The sequence below is a fragment of the Drosophila mauritiana genome, unplaced genomic scaffold (assembly GCF_004382145.1).
Source record: "Drosophila mauritiana strain mau12 unplaced genomic scaffold, ASM438214v1 U_10, whole genome shotgun sequence".
NCBI classification, from domain to species: Eukaryota; Metazoa; Arthropoda; class Insecta; order Diptera; family Drosophilidae; genus Drosophila; species Drosophila mauritiana.
Window position 1 is genome coordinate 18,616 of NW_022881242.1, and position 16,139 is coordinate 34,754.

A 16,139-nucleotide genomic window follows, 5' to 3' on the forward strand; every position below is an offset into this window, starting at 1 on the left:
TTGATACAATTCTTTAAAGTTTTTATATCAAAAATTATATGATAGGGACAATATCATATGCGTCACTAAATTGATGACGAGGTGTTTGGCAACTTGACACAATTCATTAAAGTCTTTATATTAATTATATGATAGAGACAATATCATATGCGTCACTAAATTGATGACGAGGTATTTGGCAACTTGATATAATTCTTTAAAGTCTTTATATCAAAAATTATATGATAGGGACAATATCATATGCGTCACTAAATTGATGACGAGGTGTTTGGCAACTTGACACAATTCATTAAAGTCTTTATATTAATTATATGATAGGGACAATATCATATGCGTCACTAAATTGATCAGTCGCGATCGAACACTCGACGAGTGCAGACGTGCCTGCGGATCGACAGCAAATTGTTAGCAAATTGTTCACAGTTGTAAGTCCCGTTACTTGTGCCCAGCCACTTCGCGTCGCGTGATCTTGTCGCGCGTTTTGATTGGCCCAGCCAACGTACCTAACGGTAGTTCGCACTAACACCATCGCACACCCGAGTGTGCGTGTTATCAGCGCAAAAAACCCAGTGCTCGAAGCAGCGGTATAATTGCAAAGCAGCAGCCACGTGCTGCCTGGCTCACCGGCTTACGGTGCCCAGCTTCCCCCCCCCCCCCCCCTCCTCACTCCTTATCAACTTTGGAGAAGATGGACTGGCAGGCCCCCCCGCGCACCCACAAGCTTGGAACAACACCACGCAAAAAGGCTCTGAGAACACGCAAGAGCAGCTCCAGCAGCGAGGGAAGCACCTCGCATACAGAGCCGGGCGAGATAAAGCGAAAACCGGCAAAGAAAGCACAGGGAGAGGAGCTGGAAGATAAGCCAAGCACTAGCGCAGCTCTGCGCAAGAAGCTCGCCAACAACGCCTTCGCTTTACTCTCGACCGAAGAAGACGAGTACGACCAAGAGAGCTCTGATGACGAACCCGGACCTAAAGACGATTCCAAGCCCAAGACCCCCGAGAAACCAAAGCCCACCCCGAAGACCATCAAGCCACCTCCGATTTTTATCCCCGATGTGACCAACATCTCGGCACTCGTCAAGATGATCACGACTCTTGTAGGCCCGAAGAACAATTTTACCTACAAGACCGTGAATGGCAACAACGTACGTGTCATGATGCCGGACAAAGAGTCCTATACAGCTCTGCGTCTCCAACTTGTGGCCCAAAACAAGAGGCATCGGACTTTCCAGCCGAAAGATGAACGTGCATACAAGGTTGTCATCAAAGGACTCCACCACTCCACCGATCGTGAGGAAATCATTGAAGACCTTCGCAGACAAGGGCACGCTGTTAGAGATCTGCACAATCCCATTGGCAGAAGAACTAAAGAACCGCTGGGAATATTCTTCGCCAACCTGGAGCCTTCCAGCAACAACAAAGACGTCTACCAAGTCAAGCGGATCTGCAGGTCGGTAGTAACCATTGAACCGCCGCAGAAGTTCAACGACGTGCCTCAATGCTTCAGGTGCCAAGGATTCGGTCATACACAGCGTTACTGCTTCCTGGAATACCGATGTGTAAAGTGTGGAGGCCCTCACGAATCGAGGGCATGTGAGAAGAGGGAGGACGACAAAGCGTGCTGCTTCCACTGCCAGGCGGACCATCCTGCGTCTTTCAAGGGATGCCCTGCATACAAAAGGGCCAAAGCACTCGCTGCTCCGAAAACAAGGCCCGTCGCTAATGCTAACAAGGCGCCGCCCGTGGCATCACCAAACGTCACCTCTGGCAGGAGCTACCGAGACGCCCTCAACGGAGTGCACGCAGCACCGCAGAATCCCACAACCCCAGTCCAAACCCAAACAGAAACCCCACACTCCGGTCAGATAGAAGCGATGTTCGCTCGCATGGAAGGAATGATGGAAAGGATGATGGAGCGCATGTTCACCCAGATGACACAGCTGGTGGCCACCATTCTCAACAGCAAGTCATGCAACTAAAGCTCCACCTAGTCGTCTGGAATGCGAACGGCCTGCAGAACAGCAAGGCCATAGTCGAGCACCATCTGAAGACCCACCAGATCGATATCCTACTCGTAGCCGAAACCCACTTCTCCCCCAGATCCCACTTTAATATCAGCGGATATGACCTCATCCATGCAGACCATCCTTCTGGCAGAGCACGCGGTGGAGCAGCCATCCTCATCAGGAGCGGTATTCAATACCTAGAGCTGCCCGCGTTTCAGCAAGACTGGGCACAATGTCCTGTCATCAGGATTGTCAGCCCGCAAGGAGATTTAGACATTGGAGCGGTCTACTTTCCCCCCAGATACCGCATAACAGCATCTCACCTCAGTGAGTTCTTCGAGCATTTTGGGCCCCGCTTCATAGCAGCTGGAGATTATAACGCCAAACATTCTTGGTGGGGATCGCGCGCCAACAACCCCAAAGGGAAAACTCTGTTTGGGTACCTGCAACGCCACCGACTGGACTGCCACTCCACTGGCGAGCCCACTCACTGGCCAACGAATCCCCTCAAGACTCCAGACCTACTGGACTTTGCTGTGTCGAAAGGCATAGGGCATGCGAAGATCAGCTGCACAACAAATGCTGATCTCCTGTCAGACCACTGTGCAATAAACGTGCTAATCAACACGCCAGTCCTCAGGAAAACCCCGCTCAGAAGGCTCACTGGAAAATATACCGACGCCGCCAAGTTCGCGTCCTGGATGCTCTCCACCGTCAATCCGAACCCCATCCTCAACACACCCAGGAACATTGATGAAGCTATCGGGAATCTCACCAGGCAGATGCAAAACGCTGCGGAATTCGCAAGCCCACCGCCACCAAAGACTGCGAGAACACCTAGCAGGGACCTCCACCTCTGGTCCCCGGAAATTGCGGCACTCGTGACTGAGAAGAGGCGTCTCAGGAGAGTTTGGTTCTTGACGCGCAATCCAAGAGACAAAACAGCGCTCAATCACGCCACAAAGGAGTTGAAGGACAAGATCTCCAGCCTACGCCAGGACTCCTTCCTCAGATTCCTCGAGGAACTCTCTCCCGGGGACCCAGACCACAATCTGTGGAACGTCACCCGCCACATTAAACGACCAGCCAAAAAGGTTTCCGCAGTGCGCAAAGCAGATGGATCCTGGTGCCGTTCGGATGCTGAAAGAGCAGAAGCTTTCGCCGAACACCTTTACAACGCCTTCTCTCCGTTCGACTGCTGCACTGCCGAAGAACATGCTGAAACAGCCCGGTTTCTCAATAGCCCAAGCTCTCCCGGTCCCCCGTTGGAACCAGTCGACCCTGAGGAAGTTGCGCAGGAGATTGCTCTACTGAAGAACAACAAATCTCCAGGCCTGGATCGTATAGATGCGGCGGCCCTAAAAATGCTCCCATTCCGCTGCACACAAATGCTGGCCAGCATTTACAACAGCTGCTTCCGGCTAGGGTACTTCCCGGAAGAGTGGAAAAGAGCAGAGGTTATTGTCCTCCTCAAGCCTGGTAAGCCTGAAGCCAATCTCGCCTCCTATCGTCCGATTAGTTTGCTGGCAATCCTCTCCAAAATACTCGAAAGAGTATTTTTGCGCAGAGTATTGCCAGTACTGGATGAGGCTGGTTTGATCCCCGATCACCAGTTTGGCTTCAGGCGCTCCCACGGAACACCAGAGCAATGCCACCGGCTAGTCGAACGGATCCTCGAGGCATTCGAGCAAAAGAAATACTGCTGCGCTGTAATGCTCGACGTGAAGCAGGCATTCGACAGAGTTTGGCATCCTGGACTCCTCCATAAACTCAAATCCTACCTCCCAAGCCCCCATTTTACCCTCCTCAAATCCTACACTGAGGGAAGAGCATTCCAAGTCAGATGCGGAAGTGCAATAAGCCTACCCAGACTGATCAGAGCTGGAGTTCCGCAAGGCAGTGTGCTCGGACCAATACTGTACACCCTTTACACCGCAGACCTTCCCATAATCCCCTCCAGGAACCTAACTATAGCGACTTATGCAGATGACACGGCTTTCCTCGCCTCCTCATCCGACCCACGAGAAGCCTCCGAAACAATCCAAAGGCAAATGGACGCGCTACATCCCTGGCTCAGCAGGTGGAACATCGTAGTGAACGCGGAAAAATCTACCCAAACAACATTTGCACTAAGGAGAGGAGACTGCCCACCGGTCACGCTAAACGGAGTCATCATTCCCAACGCACCCGCACCCAAGTACCTAGGACTTACCCTGGACCGCAGGCTCACTTGGCGTCCCCACATCGTCAGCAAACGCATACAGGCCGATGCGCGTCTGAGGCAGATGCATTGGCTTATTGGGAGAGGGTCCAAGCTAAGGCAGAACCACAAAATCCTGGTGTACAAGGCAATTCTCAAGCCCATCTGGACCTACGGGATACAGCTATGGGGCACGGCAAGCCACACGAATCGCCTGCGTATACAGCGGTTCCAGAATAGGTGCTTGAGAATTGCCTGTAATGCGCATCCCTACCACGAGAATGTCGCCATACATAGGGAACTTGGAATCCCACAAGTCGCTGATGAAATCTCCAGGCTCAGCGAGAGATACCTGAAAAGGCTCGAAAACCACCCTAACCACCTCGCCACCAACCTATTAGACAATAGCCAAACAAGCAGACGTCTCATGAGGAGACACCCTCTCGATCTTCCACAACAATAGACAACACATATAAAACCCGCCACAAATACATGTACAATAGTATCCCTTAAGCTAATGTTCCCCCGCAAAACCATTTAATTATTGTCCACTAGGACAGATTTTAAATAAATAAACGCACGCTAAAAAAAAAAAAAAAAAAAAAAAAAAAAACTAAATTGATGACGAGGTGTTTGGCAACTTGACACAATTCATTAAAGTCTTTATATTAATTATATGATAGGGACAATATCATATGCGTCACTAAATTGATGACGAGGTATTTGGCAACTTGATATAATTCTTTAAAGTCTTTATATCAAAAATTATACGATAGGGACAATATCATATGCGTCACTAAATTGATGACGAGGTATTTGGCAACTTGATATAATTCTTTAAAGTCTTTATATTAATTATATGATAGGGACAATATCATATGCGTCACTAAATTGATGACGAGGTATTTGGCAACGTGATAGAATTCTTTAAAGTCTTTATATCAAAAATTATACGATAGGGACAATATCATATGCGTCACTAAATTGATGACGAGGTATTTGGCAACTTGATATAATTCTTTAAAGTCTTTATATCAAAAATTATATGATAGGGACAATATCATATGCGTCACTAAATTGATGACGAGGTGTTTGTTTGGCTACAGGAAAAATCATTTATTTATCGAATCATCAAGCAAAGGATAAGCTTCAGTGGATCGCAGTATGGCAGCTGCTCAACCACTTACAACACCTTGCCTGTTACAAAAGTCGTTTACAATTGATTCTAGGCTTTGTCATTGTATTAAATAATGCTTTTATATGTAACTAGCGCGGCATCAGGTGATCGAAGATCCTCCTAATTTACTATGTTACAAATTACATTGGCATCACATCCATTGTCGTTTATAAAATAAATTATAAACTTTAAATGGTTTAGAAGCCATACAATGCAAATTGCCCCTTATTTATCATTGCAGTCCAGCACGGATACGACCTTAGAGGCGTTCAGGCATAATCCAACGGACGTAGCGTCATACCACTGTTCGCTCGAACAAGTATTGTGCCATTGGTCCGTACCTGCGGTTCCTCTCGTACTACGCAGGAATGCTGTCGCAACAACGTTTTGTCATTAGTAGGGTAAAACTAACCTGTCTCACGACGGTCTAAACCCAGCTCACGTTCCCTTGCATGGGTGAACAATCCAACGCTTGGTGAATTTTGCTTCACAATGATAGGAAGAGCCGACATCGAAGGATCAAAAAGCGACGTCGCTATGAACGCTTGGCCGCCACAAGCCAGTTATCCCTATGGTAACTTTTCTGACACCTCTTGTTAAAAACTCTTTAAACCAAAAGGATCGATAGGCCGAGCTTTTGCTGTCCCTGTGTGTACTGAACACCGAGATCAAGTCAGCATTTGCCCTTTTGCTCTATGTGTGGTTTCTGTCCGCACTGAGCTGGCCTTGGGACACCTCCGTTATTATTTGAGAGATGTACCGCCCCAGTCAAACTCCCTACCTGGCAATGTCCTTGAATTGGATCATACCTGAGTAATTGGAGTTATACCAAATTTTCAAATCAAAAATACATAAATGCATCGTTTTATTAAAGAATTTGTTTGCGATTATATAACAAACTCGTGATACTTTGATCAAGAAGCTTGCATCAAAACCCAATACCATAAGATATAATAAATATATCCGTATAATGGCTAGGAAATGATACACGTTCCATTTAATCAAGTAAGTAAGGAAACAATAAGAGTAGTGGTATTTCATTGACGATACCAAACCGAGGTCTAATATCTCCCACTTATTCTACACCTCTTATGTCTCCTTACACTGCCAGATTAGAGTCAAGCTCAAAAGGGTCTTCTTTCCCCGCTAATTATTCCAAGCCCGTTCCCTTGGCTGTGGTTTCGCTAGATAGTAGATAGGGACAGTAGGAATCTCGTTAATCCATTCATGCGCGTCACTAATTAGATGACGAGGCATTTGGCTACCTTAAGAGAGTCATAGTTACTCCCGCCGTTGACCCGCGCTTACTTGAATTTCTTCACTTTGACATTCAGAGCACTGGGCAGAAATCACATTGTGTCAACACCCGCTAGGGCCATCACAATGCTTTGTTTTAATTAGACAGTCGGATTCCCCAAGTCCGTGCCAGTTCTGAATTGATTGTTAATTGATAATCGTTATAATTGATAAGAACTAATTGGTTTAACCCAAATAGTATTCTTAAAAATTTTAGCAAGAAAGTTCCACAATTGGCTACGTAACTAAACTATCCGGGGAACAAGTAACTAACATAAATGCTAGAAACTCTATTTACCCAGAACGAGCACATAAACCATGTTATTGTTTCCCAATCAAGCCCGACTATCTCAATCTTCAGAGCCAATCCTTATCCCGAAGTTACGGATCTAATTTGCCGACTTCCCTTACCTACATTATTCTATCGACTAGAGACTCTTCACCTTGGAGACCAGCTGCGGATATTGGTACGGCCTGTTGAGAAGTTTGCGTGTCCCCACCATAAATTTTCAAGGTCCGAGGAGAAAATATCGACACAACAGTATATGTCATGCTCTTCTAGCCCATCTACCATATCTCTCTGCGAAAGACTTCCATGGTAGTACGGCTATAAAACAGAAAAGAAAACTCTTCCGATATCTCTCGACGGCTTCTTTATGGTCGTTCCTGTTGCCAGGATGAGCACGAGGCCCATATTTAATAACAAACGGATACTCAACAGGTTACGGAATTGGAACCGTATTCCCTTTCGTTCAAAATTATTCAAGTGTATTATATTCGCTTTGTTTATATAGTTAGGCATTTTTGTTTTACTTGAAAATTTTCGGCTTTCGCCTTGAACTTAGGACCGACTAACTCGTGATCAACCACTGTTCACACGAAACCCTTCTCCACTTCAGTCCTCCAAGGTCTCATTCGATTATTTGCTACTACCACCAAGATCTGTACCAATGGCAGCTCCATGCAGGCTTACGCCAAACACTTCTACGCATACCATTGTACCTTCCTACTCACTAAAGTTTCAAAATTTATATCACAAGTAATATAAATCATCTACTTTAGCGGTAATGTATAGGTATACAACTTAAGCGCCATCCATTTTAAGGGCTAGTTGCTTCGGCAGGTGAGTTGTTACACACTCCTTAGCGGATTTCGACTTCCATGATCACCGTCCTGCTGTTTTAAGCAACCAACGCCTTTCATGGTATCTGCATGAGTTGTTAATTTGGGCACCGTAACATTACGTTTGGTTCATCCCACAGCGCCAGTTCTGCTTACCAAAAGTGGCCCACTGGGCACATTATATCATAACCTTGAACTTCATATCAAGAAAGTTAAGGTTCTTACCCATTTAAAGTTTGAGAATAGGTTAAGATCGTTTCGACCCTAAGGCCTCTAATCATTCGCTTTACCAGATAAGATTATTTTATATAATATTAAAATGCACCAGCTATCCTGAGGGAAACTTCGGAAGGAACCAGCTACTAGATGGTTCGATTGGTCTTTCGCCCCTATACTCAATTCTGACAATCGATTTGCACGTCAGAACTGTTTCGGTCTTCCATCAGGGTTTCCCCTGACTTCAACCTGATCAAGTATAGTTCACCATCTTTCGGGTCACAGCATATATGCTCAAGGTACGTTCCAGTTAGAGGCATAAATAATATAAATATACATTATACATAACTATATAGAACGCCCCGGGATTGTGTTAATTAGCTATAAATAGCTAAAAAACTAATCCCATTATTAGTCAAGTTAATTACGCTATTAGGTTTACATCCCAATAACTTGCACATATGTTAGACTCCTTGGTCCGTGTTTCAAGACGGGTCCCGAAGGTATCCTGAATCTTTCGCATTGTTAATCATACAAGAGCATATAATAAACACAAAAATCAATGATAATTATGCCATTATATAATTCCGAAAAATTAACGCTCTGTAATAATATAAATCTATCAGCACTTTATCAAATTAATAACATTTATTCTGTGTTAAAATGCAAGCAATTTAATTGGAATAAACTATAAGTTATATTTTATGATAAATTTGGGATATGCTAATAGATTACAATGTCCTTATATGGAAAAAATGCACATTATTCTTAATAATATTATTTAAATATTACAATTTTAATGATGAATTTTCCATAACGGATATTCAGGTTCATCGGGCTTAACCTCTAAGCAGTTTCACGTACTGTTTAACTCTCTATTCAGAGTTCTTTTCAACTTTCCCTCACGGTACTTGTTTACTATCGGTCTCATGGTTATATTTAGTTTTAGATGGAGTTTACCACCCACTTAGTGCTGCACTATCAAGCAACACGACTCTTTGGAAACATCATCTAGTAATCATTAACGTTATACGGGCCTGGCACCCTCTATGGGTAAATGGCCTCATTTAAGAAGGACTTAAATCATTAATTTCTCATACTAGAATATTGACGCTCCATACACTGCATCTCACATTTGCCATATAGACAAAGTGACTTAGTGCTGAACTGTTTTCTTTTCGCTCGCCGCTACTAAGAAAATCCTTGTTAGTTTCTTTTCCTCCCCTAATTAATATGCTTAAATTCAGGGGGTAGTCCCATATGAGTTGAGGTTGTATATATAACTATTTTTTGCCATAAATTCTTTATATATAAATGATAAAACAATCAATTAAATTCGTTATAAATAGTTCCAATAGTTCTTGTAAGCAAAGTTATTTTTTATCCATTTAACGAACCAACGAAGAATAATAACAAAACCAAGATTTTTCTTTTTCCGAATCATTAATAAGAGACAATTCTAGATGAAAAATATTTCAATTTTTTATGCTAGACATTTCTCAGTATTATTTGATTGAAAAAGAAAATATTTCTCTTCGTTTTTCACATTCAAATGTGAGATAATGTTTTTCATTTCTTTTTTAATATTATGAATAAAATCATTATTTAATCCAATAATATACCATATGCTTATAAAAAATTTATAAACAACTTAATTAGCATAGTCTTACAACCCTCAACCATATGTAGTCCAAGCAGCACTATAAAATTAATTAAAGTACATAACAGCATGGACTGCGATATGCGTTCAAAATGTCGATGTTCATGTGTCCTGCAGTTCACACGATGACGCACAGTTTGCTGCGTTCTTCATCGACCCATGAGCCGAGTGATCCACCGCTTAGAGTTTTATAATTCATTTTTATATAATATCAATATTGTTTTTATTGAAAGAAATTAAAAATACACCATTTTACTGGCATATATCAATTCCTTCAATAAATTTATTTTTATACCTAAAAATAAATGTTGCGATATGTCTTAGTTTCATATAAGCATTATGTATCATAAAAATCTGGTTATGGTTTGCTATTTTGGGTGACACATACTGCAAAATTTATATAAAACATTAACCTGATGGATGACAGGTACAAACATTGTATATTTTAGGTTGTTGCATTAGCCAACGTATGCTCATAACATAGATGAACAATACATATTCGCAACGCGTGTATATTATGGTCCATATACACACACACTTATTTTGAATACCACATTCAAAATTATTTTAATTTTAATTCGACTTCTACTTTCAAATTTTGTTCAGTTTCTTCGATTTCCATTTTCGAGAATTTGTTTTTATAGGAAACGCCATTGTTGTAGTAGGTACTGCCACAAATACGCACAACAACATTAATAATGTTAAAGTCTTTTTATGAGGTTGCCAAGCCCCACATATAAAATAAAAGCCATCTTCATTTTATTTTGACTTTAACTTTTGATTCCGTGGAATCATTTTGTAATATTTTTATTTTGGTAAATTGTATTTATTTGTATTATAACAAATGTTTATTAACGATAAGGATATTATACAATAATGATCCTTCCGCAGGTTCACCTACGGAAACCTTGTTACGACTTTTACTTCCTCTAAATAATCAAGTTCGGTCAACTTTTGCGAAACAACCGTAACACGCAAGGCGTCACAGTGATCACGTCCGGAGACCTCACTAAATAATTCAATCGGTAGTAGCGACGGGCGGTGTGTACAAAGGGCAGGGACGTAATCAATGCGAGTTAATGACTCACACTTACTGGGAATTCCAAGTTCATGTGAACAGTTTCAGTTCACAATCCCAAGCATGAAAGTGGTTCAGCGGTTTACCCGGACCTCTCGGTCTAGGAAATACACGTTGATACTTTCATTGTAGCGCGCGTGCAGCCCAGGACATCTAAGGGCATCACAGACCTGTTATTGCTCAATCTCATTATTGCTAGACGCAATTTGTCCATTTAAGAAGCTAGTGTCCTTATAATGGGACAAACCAACAGGTACGGCTCCACTTACATAAACACATTCAAACACAATAAACATTTTACTGCCACCATGAATGAAGGCTACATAAGCTTCAGCACCATAATCCTGAAGATATCTATTTAATATATTTGAGTCTCGTTCGTTATCGGAATTAACCAGACAAATCACTCCACGAACTAAGAACGGCCATGCACCACCACCCATAGATTCGAGAAAGAGCTATCAATCTGTCTTACACACTTATGTTCGGACCTGGTAAGTTTTCCCGTGTTGAGTCAAATTAAGCCGCAGGCTCCACTCCTGGTGGTGCCCTTCCGTCAATTCCTTTAAGTTTCAGCTTTGCAACCATACTTCCCCCGGAGCCCAAAAGCTTTGGTTTCCCGGGAAGCGACTGAGAGAGCCATAAAAGTAGCTACACCCAATTGCTAGCTGGCATCGTTTATGGTTAGAACTAGGGCGGTATCTGATCGCCTTCGAACCTCTAACTTTCGTTCTTGATTAATGAAAACATCTTTGGCAAATGCTTTCGCTTAAGTTAGTCTTACGACGGTCCAAGAATTTCACCTCTCGCGTCGTAATACTAATGCCCCCAAACTGCTTCTATTAATCATTACCTCTTGATCTGAAAACCAATGAAAGCAGAACAGAGGTCTTATTTCATTATCCCATGCACAGAATATTCAGGCATTTGAAGCCTGCTTTAAGCACTCTAATTTGTTCAAAGTAATAGTACCGGCCCACAATAACACTCGTTTAAGAGCACTAGTGCAGGTTTTTAAATAGGAGGAACATATGAAAAAATACAAGTATTTAATCACATATAAGAACTCCACCGGTAATACGCTTACATACATAAAGGTATAGTACTAACCACAATTGTAAGTTGTACTACCCGTATGAAGCACAAGTTCAACTACGAACGTTTTAACCGCAACAACTTTAATATACGCTATTGGAGCTGGAATTACCGCGGCTGCTGGCACCAGACTTGCCCTCCAATTGGTCCTTGTTAAAGGATTTAAAGTGTACTCATTCCAATTACAGGGCCTCGGATATGAGTCCTGTATTGTTATTTTTCGTCACTACCTCCCCGAGCTGGGAGTGGGTAATTTACGCGCCTGCTGCCTTCCTTAGATGTGGTAGCCGTTTCTCAGGCTCCCTCTCCGGAATCGAACCCTGATTCCCCGTTACCCGTTGCAACCATGGTAGTCCTAGATACTACCATCAAAAGTTGATAGGGCAGACATTTGAAAGATCTGTCGTCGGTACAAGACCATACGATCTGCATGTTATCTAGAGTTCAACCAATATAACGATCTTGCGATCGCTTGGTTTTAGCCTAATAAAAGCACATGTCCCATAAGGTTCATGTTTTAATTGCATGTATTAGCTCTAGAATTACCACAGTTATCCAAGTAACTGTTAACGATCTAAGGAACCATAACTGATATAATGAGCCTTTTGCGGTTTCACTTTTAATTCGTGTGTACTTAGACATGCATGGCTTAATCTTTGAGACAAGCATATAACTACTGGCAGGATCAACCAGAATAATGTTTTTCCTTCATATTCCATTCATATATTTTGAATCGAAATAAGCAATATAATAGATATATAGATATATAGATTTTTCACTTTATATAATTCCATGATTTTTATTATATTGAATAAAATTCAATATTTCGCCTTTGGGTAAAATTTTAAATATATAAGTAAAAAAATCCATTCGATTACGGCCATTTTTATATAGCATTCGTAATCCATATTTTCATTTTTAATTTATACTTGTTTTACCAATATAACAAGAATTTCATCTAATTATTGTAATATATATATTTCTATAATTTTATCTTTTTATACATACATATTTCATTATAAAATATCATTTTATTTCCAACATACATAATTATTGTATCCACACATGTACAATTTTTGTTTAACCAATATAAATATTAAGTTAAATCATTTGCATTTTGAAGATAAATTTAAAATTTATCTCTTTTCATATATATCTCTGGTAATATATAACATAAAACCAAGCGCATATGATAATATTTCCACATTTAATATATAATTTTATATTTCTTTCATAAGAATCCATATTTGTATTATACCGTAACGATATAATAATCCAACTATACGGCAGGTAATAAATTAATATTTGCCTGCCTCCAAAAATTAACGATAATATATGGAAACGATTTGTTATTCTATATATAATAGAAACTTGACTTTTGTTTCAACGATATTATCTATAAAGCGTATATTCCTATTATCCGCGGAGCCAAGTCCCGTGTTCTATAGAACTGAGAAACAAATTTGTACGGATAATAATATACTTTATTGTATGTAACCAATATAAACATAATCCGAAATAAATATTTCGAATAATGCGGGAGGTCGGCAACCACTGCCTACCTATAGTAGTTTTTGAACCCGCTGTCCTCAAAGCGGGTATTTTCAATTCCGTTTGCCACCCAACATACGGGCTATTCTCTTATATATTAAGAGATTATAGGAACATTTCATTTTTTTTCCATTATTCATATATAATATGATTATTTTTTCCCTTATACATATAATAATTAATCATTTTCATATGTATATTATTTAATTTACTCATATTATTGCCAAAATCATATGAATACATAAGTTTTGAACAATATGAGAGGTCGGCAACCACTGCCTACCTATAGTAGTTTTTGAACCCTCTGTCGTAATTCCGGTCGTTTACACTACTATACCCTCTCACTATAATGGCTTTTCTCTATAATACTAAGAGAATGTGGGATATTTTCAGCATTTTTTCCCTTATACATATAATAATTAATCATTTTCATATGTATATTATTTAATTTACTCATATTATTGCCAAAATCATATGAATACATAAGTTTTGAACAATATGAGAGGTCGGCAACCACTGCCTACCTATAGTAGTTTTTGAACCCTCTGTCGTAATTCCGGTCGTTTACACTACTATACCCTCTCACTATAATGGCTTTTCTCTATAATACTAAGAGAATGTGGGATATTTTCAGCATTTTTTCCCTTATACATATAATAATTAATCATTTTCATATGTATATTATTTAATTTACTCATATTATTGCCAAAATCATATGAATACATAAGTTTTGAACAATATGAGAGGTCGGCAACCACTGCCTACCTATAGTAGTTTTTGAACCCTCTGTCGTAATTCCGGTCGTTTACACTACTATACCCTCTCACTATAATGGCTTTTCTCTATAATACTAAGAGAATGTGGGATATTTTCAGCATTTTTTCCCTTATACATATAATAATTAATCATTTTCATATGTATATTATTTAATTTACTCATATTATTGCCAAAATCATATGAATACATAAGTTTTGAACAATATGAGAGGTCGGCAACCACTGCCTACCTATAGTAGTTTTTGAACCCTCTGTCGTAATTCCGGTCGTTTACACTACTATACCCTCTCACTATAATGGCTTTTCTCTATAATACTAAGAGAATGTGGGATATTTTCAGCATTTTTTCCCTTATACATATAATAATTAATCATTTTCATATGTATATTATTTAATTTACTCATATTATTGCCAAAATCATATGAATACATAAGTTTTGAACAATATGAGAGGTCGGCAACCACTGCCTACCTATAGTAGTTTTTGAACCCTCTGTCGTAATTCCGGTCGTTTACACTACTATACCCTCTCACTATAATGGCTTTTCTCTATAATACTAAGAGAATGTGGGAATATTTCAGCATTTTTTCCCCTATACATATAATAATTAATAATTTTCATATGTATATTATTTAATTTACTCATATAATTGCCAAAATCATATGAATACATAAGTTTTGAACAATATGAGAGGTCGGCAACCACTGCCTACCTATAGTAGTTTTTGAACCCTCTGTCGTAATTCCGGTCGTTTACACTACTATACCCTCTCACTATAATGGCAAGTCGCGATCGAACACTCGACGAGTGCAGACGTGCCTGCGGATCGACAGCAAATTGTTAGCAAATTGTTCACAGTTGTAAGTCCCGTTACTTGTGCCCAGCCACTTCGCGTCGCGTGATCTTGTCGCGCGTTTTGATTGGCCCAGCCAACGTACCTAACGGTAGTTCGCACTAACACCATCGCACACCCGAGTGTGCGTGTTATCAGCGCAAAAAACCCAGTGCTCGAAGCAGCGGTATAATTGCAAAGCAGCAGCCACGTGCTGCCTGGCTCACCGGCTTACGGTGCCCAGCTTCCCCCCCCCCCCCCCCTCCTCACTCCTTATCAACTTTGGAGAAGATGGACTGGCAGGCCCCCCCGCGCACCCACAAGCTTGGAACAACACCACGCAAAAAGGCTCTGAGAACACGCAAGAGCAGCTCCAGCAGCGAGGGAAGCACCTCGCATACAGAGCCGGGCGAGATAAAGCGAAAACCGGCAAAGAAAGCACAGGGAGAGGAGCTGGAAGATAAGCCAAGCACTAGCGCAGCTCTGCGCAAGAAGCTCGCCAACAACGCCTTCGCTTTACTCTCGACCGAAGAAGACGAGTACGACCAAGAGAGCTCTGATGACGAACCCGGACCTAAAGACGATTCCAAGCCCAAGACCCCCGAGAAACCAAAGCCCACCCCGAAGACCATCAAGCCACCTCCGATTTTTATCCCCGATGTGACCAACATCTCGGCACTCGTCAAGATGATCACGACTCTTGTAGGCCCGAAGAACAATTTTACCTACAAGACCGTGAATGGCAACAACGTACGTGTCATGATGCCGGACAAAGAGTCCTATACAGCTCTGCGTCTCCAACTTGTGGCCCAAAACAAGAGGCATCGGACTTTCCAGCCGAAAGATGAACGTGCATACAAGGTTGTCATCAAAGGACTCCACCACTCCACCGATCGTGAGGAAATCATTGAAGACCTTCGCAGACAAGGGCACGCTGTTAGAGATCTGCACAATCCCATTGGCAGAAGAACTAAAGAACCGCTGGGAATATTCTTCGCCAACCTGGAGCCTTCCAGCAACAACAAAGACGTCTACCAAGTCAAGCGGATCTGCAGGTCGGTAGTAACCATTGAACCGCCGCAGAAGTTCAACGACGTGCCTCAATGCTTCAGGTGCCAAGGATTCGGT

At 41.4% G+C, this 16,139-nt stretch overlaps 3 non-coding genes across 3 annotated transcripts; all 3 read right to left on the reverse strand.

Moving 5' to 3' along the window:
- Positions 1 to 5,331: 5,331 nt before the first annotated feature.
- Positions 5,332 to 9,293, reverse strand: LOC117149032. The gene has a single exon (XR_004460002.1). It is a non-coding gene; the product is annotated as a large subunit ribosomal RNA (ribosomal RNA).
- Positions 9,294 to 9,688: 395 nt separating this feature from the next.
- On the reverse strand, positions 9,689 to 9,867 carry LOC117149033. The gene has a single exon (XR_004460003.1). It is a non-coding gene; the product is annotated as a 5.8S ribosomal RNA (ribosomal RNA).
- A 686-nt stretch (positions 9,868 to 10,553) lies between these two features.
- LOC117149035 lies at positions 10,554 to 12,548 on the reverse strand. The gene has a single exon (XR_004460005.1). It is a non-coding gene; the product is annotated as a small subunit ribosomal RNA (ribosomal RNA).
- Positions 12,549 to 16,139: the final 3,591 nt, after the last annotated feature.